Source organism: Canis aureus, chromosome 7 (assembly GCF_053574225.1).
Source record: "Canis aureus isolate CA01 chromosome 7, VMU_Caureus_v.1.0, whole genome shotgun sequence".
Lineage (NCBI taxonomy): Eukaryota > Metazoa > Chordata > Mammalia > Carnivora > Canidae > Canis > Canis aureus.
In genome coordinates, this window is record NC_135617.1 from 61,476,042 (window position 1) to 61,490,879 (window position 14,838).

Here is a 14,838-nt window from a genome sequence, read left to right on the forward strand (position 1 = left end):
AATGTAATAACTGGGAGCATGTGTTAGACTCTTTTGCTTGTGATGAAGTCTTTTTTTCTTTTTTTGATGAAGTCTTTTTTGATTTACCTTAAATAATTCCCTTCCCTTATTGGGGAGGGCACACAATTATCAAGAAGAGTCCCCAGAGTAATTGTGGGGATCAGGGCTCTGGAGGCACCTAGAGTGGCTTTCCAGCTGAGTGTCACTGGAACACAGTTCAGAGCCCAGGAGGGGGCCCAGGACCCAGAGCTCAGAGGACAGTGACTTGATCCGACCTTGGCAGGAGAGTGCCTACTTCTTAGCATGACACAGCCCTCTTCTGCTTCTGCTTCTGATACTTCTGTTGCTGTCAGTTCACCTCTCCTCTTCTTTTTTCTGCCTCATGGCTTCTGTCCTCTCCCAGCTGCCACTTTTTGAGGGTTCTGGGCCTCTACAGCCTCTATGTCTCAGGGTACTGCCTCCTGTCTAATGAGCAGGGGTTTTTATAGCAGAGCTCCTCGTAGGCTGCTGGCTTGGCCACTTACTGGCTGGCCTTGCATTAGCTTCCTTGGTCCTTTGCCAGTGGCCATGGAAGACATGTGGCTCTGTCTGGGGTCTTGCTCCTCAGCATGGGAATCTGGCAGGGCTGCGAGTGTGCCCAGTGCTCTGAGCTTGGCTTTATCTAGAAAACACTGTTGTCCTTTCCACAAGTACAAAAGGGTTAAATCAGAATTTTGAGGATTCTCCATCGAAGTGAGAGAATCTCATGGGCAAATTTTTACACATGAAAATTTTACTTATTTGTAAAATGGAGACCATAATAACACTTACTTCATGAGATTGATGTGACCTTTTTCCCCCAGAAAATTTTTTTTGCTATATTTGCCTGAAAAAGTCAGAAATTGAGTGCCCTTAAAATACGAAATTGTTAAATCAGTGGTTCTTAAGGTCTCTGGGAAGAGGGAAGAGGAGAGAGGGATAATATATTAAGAATTGTTTGTAGAGCTGTATCTCTGATCTACGTCATCAGAATAGAGGCAAGGATTGAACTTTCCAGACTATATGATACACCAGCTGCAACCCACACTCCCAAAAGCACTGTACTAAGTGACCTACAGTAGTATCTCCTTAAAATGAAGTCTCATGTAATGAATTAGAATGATCTTGCAGAAGTGCATTTTTTTTTTAATGCAAAGGAGGTCATAATGAACCACTGATCTTTAAAAAGCAGGTTATAAAAACAGGACTATGGTAAGAATTTTTAGAGAAAAAAGTACATCAAGGGCTCCTGGGTGGCTCAGCCAGTTGAGCATCTGTCTTTGGCTTGGGTCCTGGGATAGAGCCCCATGTAGGGCTCCCTGGCTTGGGCGGTGGGGGGGGGGAACCTGCTTGTCCCTCTGCCCTTCCCCCTGCTCCTGGTCTCTTTCATTCTCTCTCTCTCCCTTCTCTCTCAAATAAATGAATAAAATCTTTAAAAAAGAAAGAAAGCACATCTAGATATCTAGGCATGGCTAAGAGTCTGGAATATTAAAAATATGGTTGGTAGACCTACTGCTACAGCATCACTTTTAATAGGAATTAGAATCTGGGGCCCCACTCCAGACCTATTCAATCAGAATCTGCATTTTGAGGCATCTAGGTGGCTCAGTGGTTGAGCATCTGCCTTTGGCTCAGGACACAATCACGGGGTCCTGGGATTAAGTCCCACATCAGGTTCCCCAGAGGGAGCCTGCTTCTCCCTCTGCCTATGTCTCTGTCCGTCTGTCTCTCTCTCTCTCTCATGAATAAATAAACAAAATCTTAAAAAAAAAAAAAAAAAGAAAGAAAGAATCTACATTTTGATGAGGTCACCATGATTGGCATGAGCATTGAAACCTGAGACTTGCAGCTCTAGAACACTGGTTCTCACCTTGGGTGCTAATTAGAATTCACCTGGGGAGCATTTATTTATTTTTTATTTTTTTAAGATTTTATTTTTAGGGGCACCTGGGTGGCTCAGTGGTTGAGCATCTGTCTTTGGCTCAGGTTGTGATCTCGGGGTCCTGGCATCAAATCCCACATCAGGCTCCCCATGGGGAGCCTGCTTCTCCCTCTGCCTATGTCCTTGCCTCTCTCACTGTGTCTCTCATGAATAAATAAATAAAATCTTTTTTTAAATTTTTATTATTTTTAAAATTTTTATTTACTTATGATAGTCACACAGAGAGAGAGAGGCAGAGACACAGGAGGAGGGAGAAGCAGGCTCCATGCACCGGGAGCTCGACGCGGGACTCGATCCCGGGTCTCCAGGATCGTGCCCTGGGTCAAAGGCAGGCGCTAAACCGCTGCGTCACCCAGGTTTCCCTTTTTTTTTTTTTAAAGAGAAATTTGGCACCTAGGGGGTTCATTGGGGTCAAGCTGCTGCCTCTGCCCCTCCCCCCTGCTCAAGTGCTCCCTCTCTCTCTCAAATAAATAAAATCTAAAAAAAAAAAAAAAATTTTTTTTTCTTTTCAAACTAATCTCTATACCCAGTGTAGGACTCGAGCTTACAACCCCAAGATCAAGAGTTGCATGCTCCACCAACTGAGCCAGTCAGGTGCATTAAAATCAAATCCTGGTGCCCAGGTGGCACCCAGTCCAATTTAATCCCAGTCTCTGGGGATGGGGATGGGCATCATGTAGCTTAGAATGCTCAGGTGATCCCAATGAACAGCCAGGATTGGAAACAGCTGCTCCAAGGATCAACCCCAGGTATTAGTGTGCTTATTCTGTGGATGGCGCAGATCTGGTGGTTCCAATTTGTGCTGTTTTTCTGTATTTTCTGATTTTCACTGAGGGAACATACATTTTTGTAATGATAAATAAATGACTTTAAACTTAAAAACCTCACATGAACATAAGGCTCATCTGAAGTTTATACAGCAGCCTGGAAATGAGAAAGGTGTTTTAGAGCAGAATTTACAATAGGAAGGGGAGGGAGGGCACATACCTCTAGGTTGGAGGAGGGAGAGTGACAGCAAAGCAATTTTTGTGCTATTTCTTCTATTTTTAGTCATGATATTGAATTTTTAATTGTATTTTGAAATAAAAAATATCACAGAAGGAAAGCATGAGCTTTTTGTGGTTAGCAAAAGGGAAGATGGGTTAAGCATATTGAAAATAACCCTGTTTTATTTATTTTTAAATATTTTATTTATTTATTTGACAGAGAGAGTGAGTGCACAAGCAGGAGCAGCAGAGGGAGAGGGAGAAGCAGACTCCCCGCTGAGCAGGGAGCCCCAGGGCAGGGGGCTCAATCCCAGGACCCCAGGATCATGACTTGAGCAGAAGACAGATGGTCAACCATCTGAGCCACCCAGGCATCCCCCCCAAAAAATCCTGTTTTAGAGAGATAAGAGGAGTTATTTCATCTACCACCTAACCCTATGCGTCTCTTCCCCTTAGCACAGGAGAAACTACACATTGCTGAGAGTTCACTAACACCAGCACTGTAATAGGTATTTCATTGATCCTTGTGGCAAAGTCAAGGAGCAGCACTACAAATATCTCCATTTTAAGGGAGCCTGAGCCCTACCAAGTTATTTCATTTGCATTTAATCCCTAGCCCTGTGCTGTCCAATATGGCAGCCACTAGCCACACATGGCTCTTGAACCTTCAAATGGCTTGTCTAGTTGATATATACTTTGAGTGTAAAATATCACCAGATTTTGAAGACCTCCTGTGAAAAAAAAGTAAAAGAGCTCATTAATAATGTTGCATATTAATTACACACTGAAATGATTTTAGTTTGGGGACACCTTGGTGGCTCAGTTGGTTAAGTGTCTGCCTTCGGCTCAAGTCATGATCCCGGGGTCCTGGGATTGAGCCCCGCATCGGGTTCCCTGCTCTAAAGGGAGCCTGCTGCTCTCTCTCTCTCTGCCCCTCCCCTTGCTTTTGCTCTTTCTCTCTCTTTCAAATAAATAAAATCTTGAAAGAAATGATATTGTTTTGGATATGTTTGGGTTAAATTTTAAAAATTATTAAAATTATTTCACCTGTTTCTTTTTCCCTTGTTAAATGTGGCTAACCAGAAAAATTTAAATTACTTATGTGGCTCACACTTTATTTCTAACCAGGTAGAGGCAATGGGAGGTTAGACCCAGAGGAGTTATTCATGCTTGTTGTTTATTCTCTTTGGAATTCTCCTATGAGGAGAGGCATTGGTGAGAGAGGAAGCAACTTCTCCATAGCCCGTCCGGTTGAAGAATAAATGGAAAAGAGGTTAAGAGGAATTTGAGGTCATTCTTGCCAACTGTCTCTAGCCTCAGCTGAACATTAGAATTTCCTAGACAGCCTTTTAAAATTCTGATACTCAGCCATACTACTGTCTGATTAAACCAGAATCTCTGGAGAATCTCTATTTTTCAGGATACTGAGGTTTAGGGGATCCCTGGGTGGCTCAGTGGTTGAGTGCCTGCCTTAGGCCCAGGGTGTGATCCTGGACTCCTGGGATCGAGTCCCACGTTGGGCTCCCTGTGTGGAGCCTGCTTCTCCTTCTGCCTGTGTCCCTGCCTCTCTCTCTCTCTCTCTCTCTCTCTCTCTGTCTCTCTCATGAATAAATGAATAAAATCCTTACAAAAAAAAAAGGATACTGAGGCTTAGCAAAGATTGAGAACCACTGCTTTAGCCAGATTTATTCTTCTTCACCAGGGACAAACTACAGCTATCTGGGAAAGTAAGCTAGCAACTCTGAAGGCAGAGACCTGAGATGATCTTGAAGGTGTTACTTGGGCCACTACAAATTTTCTTTTTTTTTTTTTTTAATTTTTATTTATTTATGATAGTTACACACACACAGAGAGAGAGAGAGAGGCGCAGAGACACAGGCAGAGGGAGAAGCAGGCTCCATGCACCGGGAGCCTGACGTGGGATTCGATCCCGGGTCTCCAGGATCGCGCCCTGGGCCAAAGGCAGGCGCTAAACCGCTGCGCCACCCAGGGATCCCCAAATTTTCTATTAAAAAAAAAAAAAGTGGAGGGCAGCCCTGGTGGCTCAGCGGTTTAGCGCCACCTTCAACCCAGGGTGTGATCCTGGAGACCGGGGATTGAGTCCCACGTCGGGCTCCCTGCAGGGCGCCTGCTTTTCCCTCTGCCTGTGTCTCTGCCTCTCTCTCTCTCTGTGTCTCTCATGAATAAATAAATAAAATCTTTAAAAATAAATAAAATAAAAATTAAAAAAATTCGAAGTTGTTTTATTTCCCTTTGTGAATTAACCTTGAAAGAACAGGGTTAGTTATCTTGAATATTCAGTCTCGTGGCCACTAGGGGGACTAGATTAAAACACTCTTGGAAGGATAGGCTGACATTGGTGGGGACATTGCTCAGTATCATTGTGGTGGGCAAAGAACCAGTACATACTGATACTTTTATTTTATTCATTTATTTATTAAATATTTTATTTATTTATTCATGAGAGACAGAGAGAGAGACAGAGACATAGAGGAAGACACAGGCTCCTCGACGCAGCCTGATGTGGAACTCGATCCCGAGACTCCAGGACCATGCCCTGAGCCCAAGGCAGATGCTCAACCCCTGAGCAACCCAGGCATCCTGATACTTTTTAACTTTTGTTTGAGTTAAATCCTATCAGCTCCCTCAAAGGCCATGACTTTTGTATCAGTAAAAATTGCTATTATCTTTCTGGATATCCTTTAGCAAAATAATTGTAGAATATATTTAGTGCTCATTTTGTGTCAGATACTGTGCTATGTGCTTCCCATACGTCATCTCACTTAAATCCTCACAACAGCCCTATGCAGTGGGTACAATTGTGGTCTTAATTTCGGATGAAAAACAAGGGTTGGAAGGATGAAAGAAAAGACTCATGACCACAGAGGTGGAAAATAGAGGATTTGAACCTCGGCAATTTGTCCCAAGAACTGGCCTTTTAATCTATAAATGATATTATATAAAATACATTTAGACTTTGATTTTAGTCTAAATTTTAGCCCAGTGATTTTAGTTTTAGGACTTGATTCAAGGAAATGACCAGACAACTGCAGAATGCAGAACAAAACTAGGCCGAGAGAAATCTCAATGGTCCTATTGTTGTAGGAGACTAGTTAAATAAATTAGTGTATCACCATGAAGTGAAATGATATGTAACAGCTAAAGAGTGCTGCTACAGAAGCAATTTATTGAAATGGAAAGACCTTGATGAAGTATTAAGTTTAAAAAGCAAGTTAGAAAACATTCAGGGGTGCCTGGGTGGCTCAGTTGGTTAAGTGTTTGCCTTTGGCTCAGGTCATGATCTCAGGGTCCTGGGATAGACCTGAGCCAGGCCCCCCGCCCACTGCACATGGGCTTCAGGCTCTCTGCTCAGCGAAGACTCTGCTTCTCTCTCTGCCCTTCCCTCTGCTAATGTGCACTCTCTCTCTCTCAAATAAATAATGTTAAACAACAACAAAAAGAAGAAAACATATTTAGTTCAATATCCAGAAAGAATACATTGGTGGGCGTGTAGGGTGGGGAGAGAACATTAAAACATTAACAGTGGCTATATTTAAAGGGAATATCAGAAATTTTAACTTTCTTCGCCTTTTTCTCTATATTCTAATTTTTTCATAACGTGTTTTTCAGGTAGTACTTTTTTTAAAGATTTATTTTTATTTTATTTTTAAAGATTTTATTTATTTATTCATGAGACACACACACACACAGAGAGAGAGAGAGAGAGAGAGAGGCAGAGACACAGACAGAGAGAGAAGCAGGCTCCATGCCAGGAGCCCGATGTGGGACTGGATCCCCGGACTCTAGGATCACACCCCAGGTTGAAGGCGGCGCTAAACTGCTGAGCCACCAATGCCACCCAAGATTTTTTTTTTTTATGTAATCTCTCTCTACAGCCAACATGGGGCTCAAACTTACAACCCTGAGATCAAGAGTCATGTGCTCCAGCAACTGAGCCAATCAGGTGTCCCCCACCCCACCCGTAGAAATATTTTTCTTTTTTTTTTTTTAAAGATTTTATTTAGGGATCCCTGGGTGGCGAAGCGGTTTGGCGCCTGCCTTTGGCCCAGGGCGTGATCCTGGAGACCCGGGATCGAATCCCACATCAGGCTCCCGGTGCATGGAGCCTGCTTCTCCCTCTGCCTGTGTCTCTGCCTCTCTCTCTCTCTCTCTCTGTGACTATCATAAATAAATAAAAAATTAAAAAAAATAAATAAAGATTTTATTTATTTATTCATGAGAGATACAGAGAGAGAGAGAGGCAGAGACATAGGCAGAGGGAGAAGCAGGCTCCCTGCTGGGAGCCCCATGCGGACTGAATCCCAGGGTCCCAGGATCTCGACTTGAGTCGAAGGCAGACACTCAACCATTGAACCACCCAGGAGTCCCAGAAATGTTTTTTTATTTTAAGCAATGCAAACTATGATATATCAATGATATGAAGGAACAATGTCTGATTAAAGGAAGTGGAAGGAGTAAATGGGAACTAGTTCTTAAAGTTGTGGTGGGCACTAAATTTAGCATCAAAATTCTCACTGCGAAATGAAATAGAGAAACATATTGGTTGTATAAATTTCACATTATTTCATTTATAAGAGAGCCTTTTAGGTGGTGCTCTGCATTTCCAGTTGTTCAGTCTTGTGAACTTCAGAGTGTGCAACCCTAAACGGACAGACACTCCATGTATACCCCAGCTCTGAGTAATTAGGTACATCAAACTCGAATAAACTTGTGTTCATTGAGCACCTCCCTTGTGTGAGGCTGGGGGCAGAATGCTCAATCATATCTTCCATGCAATAACACTCTGATTCTTACCTTGTGTTCACTCCGCATCTGGAGTCCCATCCTACACATATGCTCTGGTTCATATGTCTAGTTCAGGCACCTCCAGTAGAGTCTCCAGCCCAAACCAGTCATCCTTCTTTGAGAGTCCTATTGCTCCACTAGTCCTCATGGAGCAATTGAGTATGTACACATTTCCTCACCATGTTATAGGCAAACACTAGATCTCCACTACCACTAGACTGGAAACACTTTGTGAGCGAGGGCCTGTTCTGTCTCTGGAATTATAGCGTCTCAGAGTTCTAAGGGGATGCCTGCCAGCTAAGATGACCAATGCATCCTGGTCTGCTGGGACTTTCCTGGTTTTAGCACTGAAGGTAACATGTCCAGAAAAAAACCACTTAGCCCTGGCGAAATAGTTGAGCACTTTACTGGGTAATTATTTACTGATTGGTTAGATTGTTTTATATGGTAAAATCCCTCCTACGCACATTACCATTGTTAGATATATATTGACCAAACATCACCCCTGTATTAACATGGCTCTCTCTACTGCAGTACTTGTGTGATCTCACACCAACTCTGAAAGTAGGAAAAGGTAGGGGTTATTAGTCCAGTTGAGGAAACTGAGGGTGAATAAAGTCTTGTGAATTTTTCCAAGTATTAAGTGAATAGCTAAAACCTATCTTTTAAGGATTTTTTCTTTAAGATTTTGTTTTATTTAATTAATTAGCTAGTTAATTAAAAGTAGTCTCTACACCCAAGGTGGGGCTTGAACTCCCAACTCTGAGATCAAAAGTTGCATGTTCTATTGACTGAGCCAGCCTACTACCTCAGGATTTTACTTTTTTTTTTTTAAGATTTTATTTATTTATTCATGAGAGACACACACAGAGGGAGAGGCAGAGACACAGGCAGAGGGAGAAGCAGGCTCCCTGCAGGGAGTCTGACATGAGACTTGATCCGGCGTCTCCAGGATCACGCCCTGGGCTGAAGGCGGCGCTAAACCGCTGAACCACCCAGGCTGCCCAGGATTTTACTTTATTTTAAGTAATCCCTACACTCAATGTGGGGCTTGAACTTACAACTCCAAGATCAAAAGTCACATACTTTACTAACTGAGCCAGCCTCTTTTAGGTCTTTTGATTCTTTTTTTTTTTTTTTTAAGATTTTATTTATTTATTCATGAGAGACACAGAGAGAGAGGCAGAGACACAGGCAGAGGGAGAAGCAGGCTCCAGGCAGGGAGCCTGATGTGGGACTTGATCCTGGGACTCCCAAGATCACAACCTGAGCCAAAGGCGGATGCTTTAACCACTGAGCGACTCACGTGTCCCAGGTCTTTTGATTCCTAATCAGGGCTCCCTGGAATTTGAAAGTATCCACAATAGAGCTTCAATTTCCCATATCTTCCAGCATTTAAAGTAATTGCAAAAGATTTTTGTGAAGAAAATACAAATTGAGGGCAGCCCCGGTGGCGCGGCGGTTTAGCGCCGCCTGCAGCCCGGGGTGTGATCCTTAGAGACCCCGGATCGAGTCCCGCGTCAGACTCCCTGCGTGGAGTCTGCTTCTCTTTCTGTCTGTGTCTCTGCCTCTCTCTCTCTCTCCCTCTGTGTCTCTATGAATAAATAAATAAAATCTTAAAAAAAAAAAAAAAGAAAAGAAAATACAAATTGTACTTTCATTCCCAAAGGGTCTGTATAAGTGGAACATGGAATATTGTCTTCTACATGGAACAATTCAATATTGTAAAGATAGCTTTCTCAAAACTACTTAATACATTGAATGCAGTTTAAACTTAAAATTTCAGGGAGTGCCTGGTGACTCAGTCGATTGAGCACCCTACTCTCAGTTTTGGTTTGGTCAAAATCTCAGGGTTGTGAGACGGATCTCCACATTGGGTCCACACTCAGTGAGGAGTCAGCTGGAGATTCTTTCCCCCTTCTTCTCCCTCTTTGCTCCTTCCCCATGCTTGCGCGCTCTCTCTCAAATAAATAAATTAATTAAATATTTAAAAATAAAATAAAATTTAAAATATAATAATAATAATTAAATCTTAGTATTTTAAGCAGTGAGGTGTTGGCACAGAATTATCCAATCAATGAAACAAAATTAAAAGTCCAGGAAATATACAAGAATTTGGCATATGATAAAGGTGGTTCAGATCAATTAGGGAATGATGGTTTACTTCATAAATGATGCTGAGAGAATAAGCTGATCATTTGAACACAACTTAAGCTAGGCTCCTATCTCTCCTAAAATACCAAAATAAACTTCAGATGGCTTACTAACTGTAACATAAAAAAATAAAAAAAATTTTTTTAAGTAAATTTATGAGAGAATTAGATGAAGAATCAATGATTATGTGATTTGGGGGTGAAGAAAATCTTTCTAAATATAACACGAAAAGCAGACACCATAAAAGTAAAAACATTAAATTTGACTGCATGAAAAATCCATTTTAAAAAAGTACAATAGAAATGACAATGTGGAAAAAACCTTTGCTACATATATGACAATTTAAGAGAATTCTTACAAATCATAAAGAAAAAATAAACATGCTAAAAGAAAAACGGGAAAGTACATAATTTGCCACAGAAGTACAAATGACAACAAAATTAGGAAAAGTTCTATCTCCTTAGTTAGCAAATGAAAGTAAATAAAGACCAAAAAGATCTCCTCCTCCTCCTTTTTTTTACCTAATCATACTGGCAAAAAAATTTTAAACAATAATATCCTTTGTTGGTGGGGACTAAATTGGCAGCCTCTCTGTAGGGCTGGTTGTATTATAAATCAAAGGCCTTATCAACGTGCATTCATTTGGATCCAGCAATTCTTTAGCCAGAAATATTTTTAAAGGAATAATCAGAACTATGTGCAAATATCTCTTTATAACTTTGTCCATGGGAATTTTATTTATTGTAGCCAAAAAGGGGAAACAACTTAAATATCTACTTCTAGGGAACTGGTTGCAAATGACAGTGAATTATATTATTCAGTAGAATACAAGGTAGTTATAGAAGTAAGACGCAGCTGATATTGTAGAAGAATATTCAATGACATGATAAATATTCATAACAATGTGTATTGCAAAGTGAAAAATGCATGTTACTAGGTTGTATCACAATATGGTCCTATATTTGTTTACACACACAGCATGAATTGTGCATTACAAATGATTTTTTTCCTTTTCCTTTTCTACATTTCCACAGAACACACTTGCTGGTTTTCCAAAAAGAAACAATAATAATTATTATTAATTGTTCTTAAAGAGAACTTAACAAATCCTGGGTCGATGGTTTTCTCAGAGCATGGAATTATAGAGTTGTTCATGTCCTACAATACACACTTCTGCAGTGCTTGAATTGTGCTTATCAAATCTGTTATTTTTGGATGCCTGGATGGCTCAGCGGTTGAACCCTGCTTTCGGCTCGGGGCCTGATCCTGGGGTTCAGGGATCGAGTCCCACATCAGGCTCCCTAGGGGTAGCTTGCTTCTCCTTCTGCCTATGTCTCTGCCTCTCTCTCTCTCTGTGTCTTTCATGAATAAATAAAATCTTAAAAAAAAATCTGGTTATTTTTATAGTCAAAAAGAAACAATTTTAAAAACGAAGAAAGGGTTGGAGAACAGACATTTATGTTCTTTAATTCAATAATTTCACTTTTAAAAGTGCTCTTAAAAAAATAAATAAATAAAATGTTCTTAACCCTGGGGCACCTGGGTGGGGCAGTCAGTTAAGCATTTGACTCTTGGTTTTTGCTCAGGTCCTGATCTCAGTATCATGAGATCAAGCCCAGGTCTGGCTCTGTGCTCAGCGTGGAGTCTGCTTAATACTCTCTCTCCCTCTGCTCCTCTACCTTGTGCATTTTTTTCCTCTCTATCTCTCAAATAAATAAATAAATCTTTAAAAAGTAATGTTCTTGGGATCCCTGGGTGGCGCAGCGGTTTGGCGCCTGCCTTTGGCCCAGGGCACGATCCTGGAGACCCGGGATCGAATCCCACATCGGGCTCCCTGTGCATGGAGCCTGCTTCTCCCTCTGCCTATGTCTCTGTCTCTCTCTATTTCTCTCTCTGTGACTATCATAAATAAATAAAAATCTAAAAAAAAAAAAAAAGTAATGTTCTTTATCCTGAAAATGAGCAAATATTTATGCAGCGATTGCTCACAACAGAAGTATGTACAACAGAAAAACAAACAAAAAACCTGATAGCAAACATATACGCACCATCTGAATGTCTGACAATAAGGAGCTAGTTAAATAAACTATGATAAGCCCATTAGGTAGACCTGTAGTCACAGAGTGAAGTCCGCATGGATCCACTTGGCTTCAAATCTCTGCCACTTACTGTGTGGCCTTGTAAAGTTCCAGTGTCGTTAGTGAAGTGATGATTGCAATAGTACCTACCTCATGGGATAGTCTCATGAGCATGTTTATCAGAGTCCACAGAGGAGACCAATGACACACTGAAACTGGGTAATTTGAGTAGAATTTAACAAAGGGACTCTTTACAGAGATGGGGGGGGGGCAGGATGTAGGGCAATTAGCAAGCATAGTGCGGGATTTGAGCTAGTACAGTAGGGAATAATAGGAAGTAGTTGGGCGGCTATTAGAATGTGGAGAGAGAGAAAAGGGGGGAAAGAAAGGAAGAGGGAGAAAGTCCTCACTCCGAGGAGGAGCTGTGCTGTTTGATGAAAGCCCACTGAGCTTGCATAAACACCTTGACCTAACTCTAGGATCTTTCTGAGACACCTGTGAATAGCCTGACATTGCTGCAATAGTGCTATATACAAACAGTTCTAAATCTCAATGGTTATCAACTGCAAACATTTGTTTTTCTCACTCCTAGAATGACTGGGCAGCTCTTCTTCAGGCTCTGGATTGGTTGGGTTCTGGTTAGCTTTGAGGGCCTTTTATTTTGGGGCCAGCACTCAAAAGGCCAAACCAGACAGGCAAGTCCTTTTCAGGCTTCTGATCACTGCAAGCCTACAACTATTCCATTGGCCAAAGTATGTCACATGGCTGAGCCTAATATAAATGGAGTAGAAATATTCCTTTTCTATATACTCTACTAGAAGGCACATTCACATGGCAAATGCTAACATAGGGAGAAAGGGAGAGAGTAGAGTTGGGGATGACAATCCAATCTACCACAATGTGTTACGGGCCAAACCCAAGGAAATGAGAGGGGACAGAAAGTCGTTGACATAGTCTATGCAGGTCCACCTCTCGGGGCGCAGAGAAGGGTGGAAGAGGGTAGAGGTGTTTGAAGAGGCAAACAAAGATAGCTGTGCAGGATTACGTGAGTTAGTATTTTTAATGAGTTTAGGATAGTGATTGGCATGTAGAAAATACTAGAAAGGGGCAACTTCGTGGCTCAGTTGTTAAGTGTCTGACTCTTGATTTTGGCTTGGGTCATGATCTCTGGGTTGTGGGATTGAGCCCTGAACTGGGCTCCACACTCAGCACAGATTCTGCTCAAGATTCTCTCTCTCTCCTTCTGCCCCCCACCCCCCTTGCTTGTGTTCTATCTCTTTCAAAAAATTTTAAGGAAATACTATGCAGTTAACCCTTGAACAATATGGGTTTGAACTGCAGGGGTCCACTTATACACAGATTAAAAAAAAAAGATTTTATCCATTCATTCATGAGACACAGAGAGAGAGAGAGAGAGAGAGAGAGAGGCAGAGACACAGGCAGAGGGAAAAGCAGGCTCCCTGCATTGTGGGACTCAATCCCTGGAATCACGACCTGAGCAGAAGGCAGATGCTCAACCACTGAACCACCCAGGTGCCCCGATTTTTTGTTTTGATGAATACTGCACTGTACTGTAAAAGTATTCTCTTTTGTGTGAGTTTCTTAATAACATTTTCTTTCTCTAGCTTACTTTATTGTAAGAATACACATAACGTACAAAATATGTGTTGTTTACGTTATTAGTAAGGTTCTCTGTCAACAGTAGGCTATTAGCAGTTAAGTTTTTGGGGAGTCAAAAGTTATATGAGAATTTTCAACTACACAGGGGAATTGGGCCCCAAATTGTTCAAGGGTCAACTGTGTTTTTGTTAAATGAAATAATAAAATATGATACAATTGAGAATTATATATATTTTTAAAGATTTTATTTATTTATTATTGAGAAGCACAGAGACAGAGAGGCAGAGACACAGGCAGAGGGAGAGGCAGGCTCCATGCAGGGAGCCCGATGTGGGACTCGATCCCGGATCTCCAGGATCACACCGTGGGCTGCAGGCGGGGATAACCGCTGAGCCACCCAGGCTGCCCTGATAATGATATATTTTTTTTTTTTTTTTGAGAATGATATTTTTAAGAATATTTAAATACCGTGAAAAAAGAAAGAGAAAAAAAGAATATTTAAATACTTAAAAGTTCACAATTAATTGTTAAGTGAAGGAGGTTATAAAGCAGATGTATGTTAAATATAATTTAAAAAAGCAATGTACCTAGAGAAAGTACTGGAAGGAAACTCAGAAAAATATTAATATTGTTGCTGGTAGGTAGACTCATGCGGAATTTTTTCTTTTATGCGCTATGTGTTCAGAAATAAGTTGCCATATGCAGTCTCATAGGATGTGCACTGCATAACTCCAGGGAGTGGTCTTTATCCCTCTTCACGTTTTTGGCTTATACAACCTCCTTTATTGTCTATAGCTTCTAAAATGTACATGTATTACTCTGTGTAATCAAACAAATGCAGTTTTAATATACTGCAACCTTGCTTTTTCTCCCTAACACATGTACAAGACAACTGAAGTTGAACTAGCTTGGCATTTTTATTAAAGTAGGAAATAAATGATCTTGCTACTCCAAAATGATTGTTGCAGGCGCACTTAACAATGCTTGAGATAAGCGGGGCATTCAGTCACCTCTGCAGAACTGAAAGTTTCTTCAGGCATGTAGTGTAAAGAAAAGAAATGGATTTGGCCTGAGTGTGTTATTAAAATAATAAAAATTAAAATAATAATAAGCAAAATAACAACAAACCACGAAATGTATTTTAGTCACAGGAGAAATCCAGAACAACTGGATCAGAAATGATGACTGTGAGAATGGAACTTTCATATTAAATCCACAATGGAGAAGATTTAAA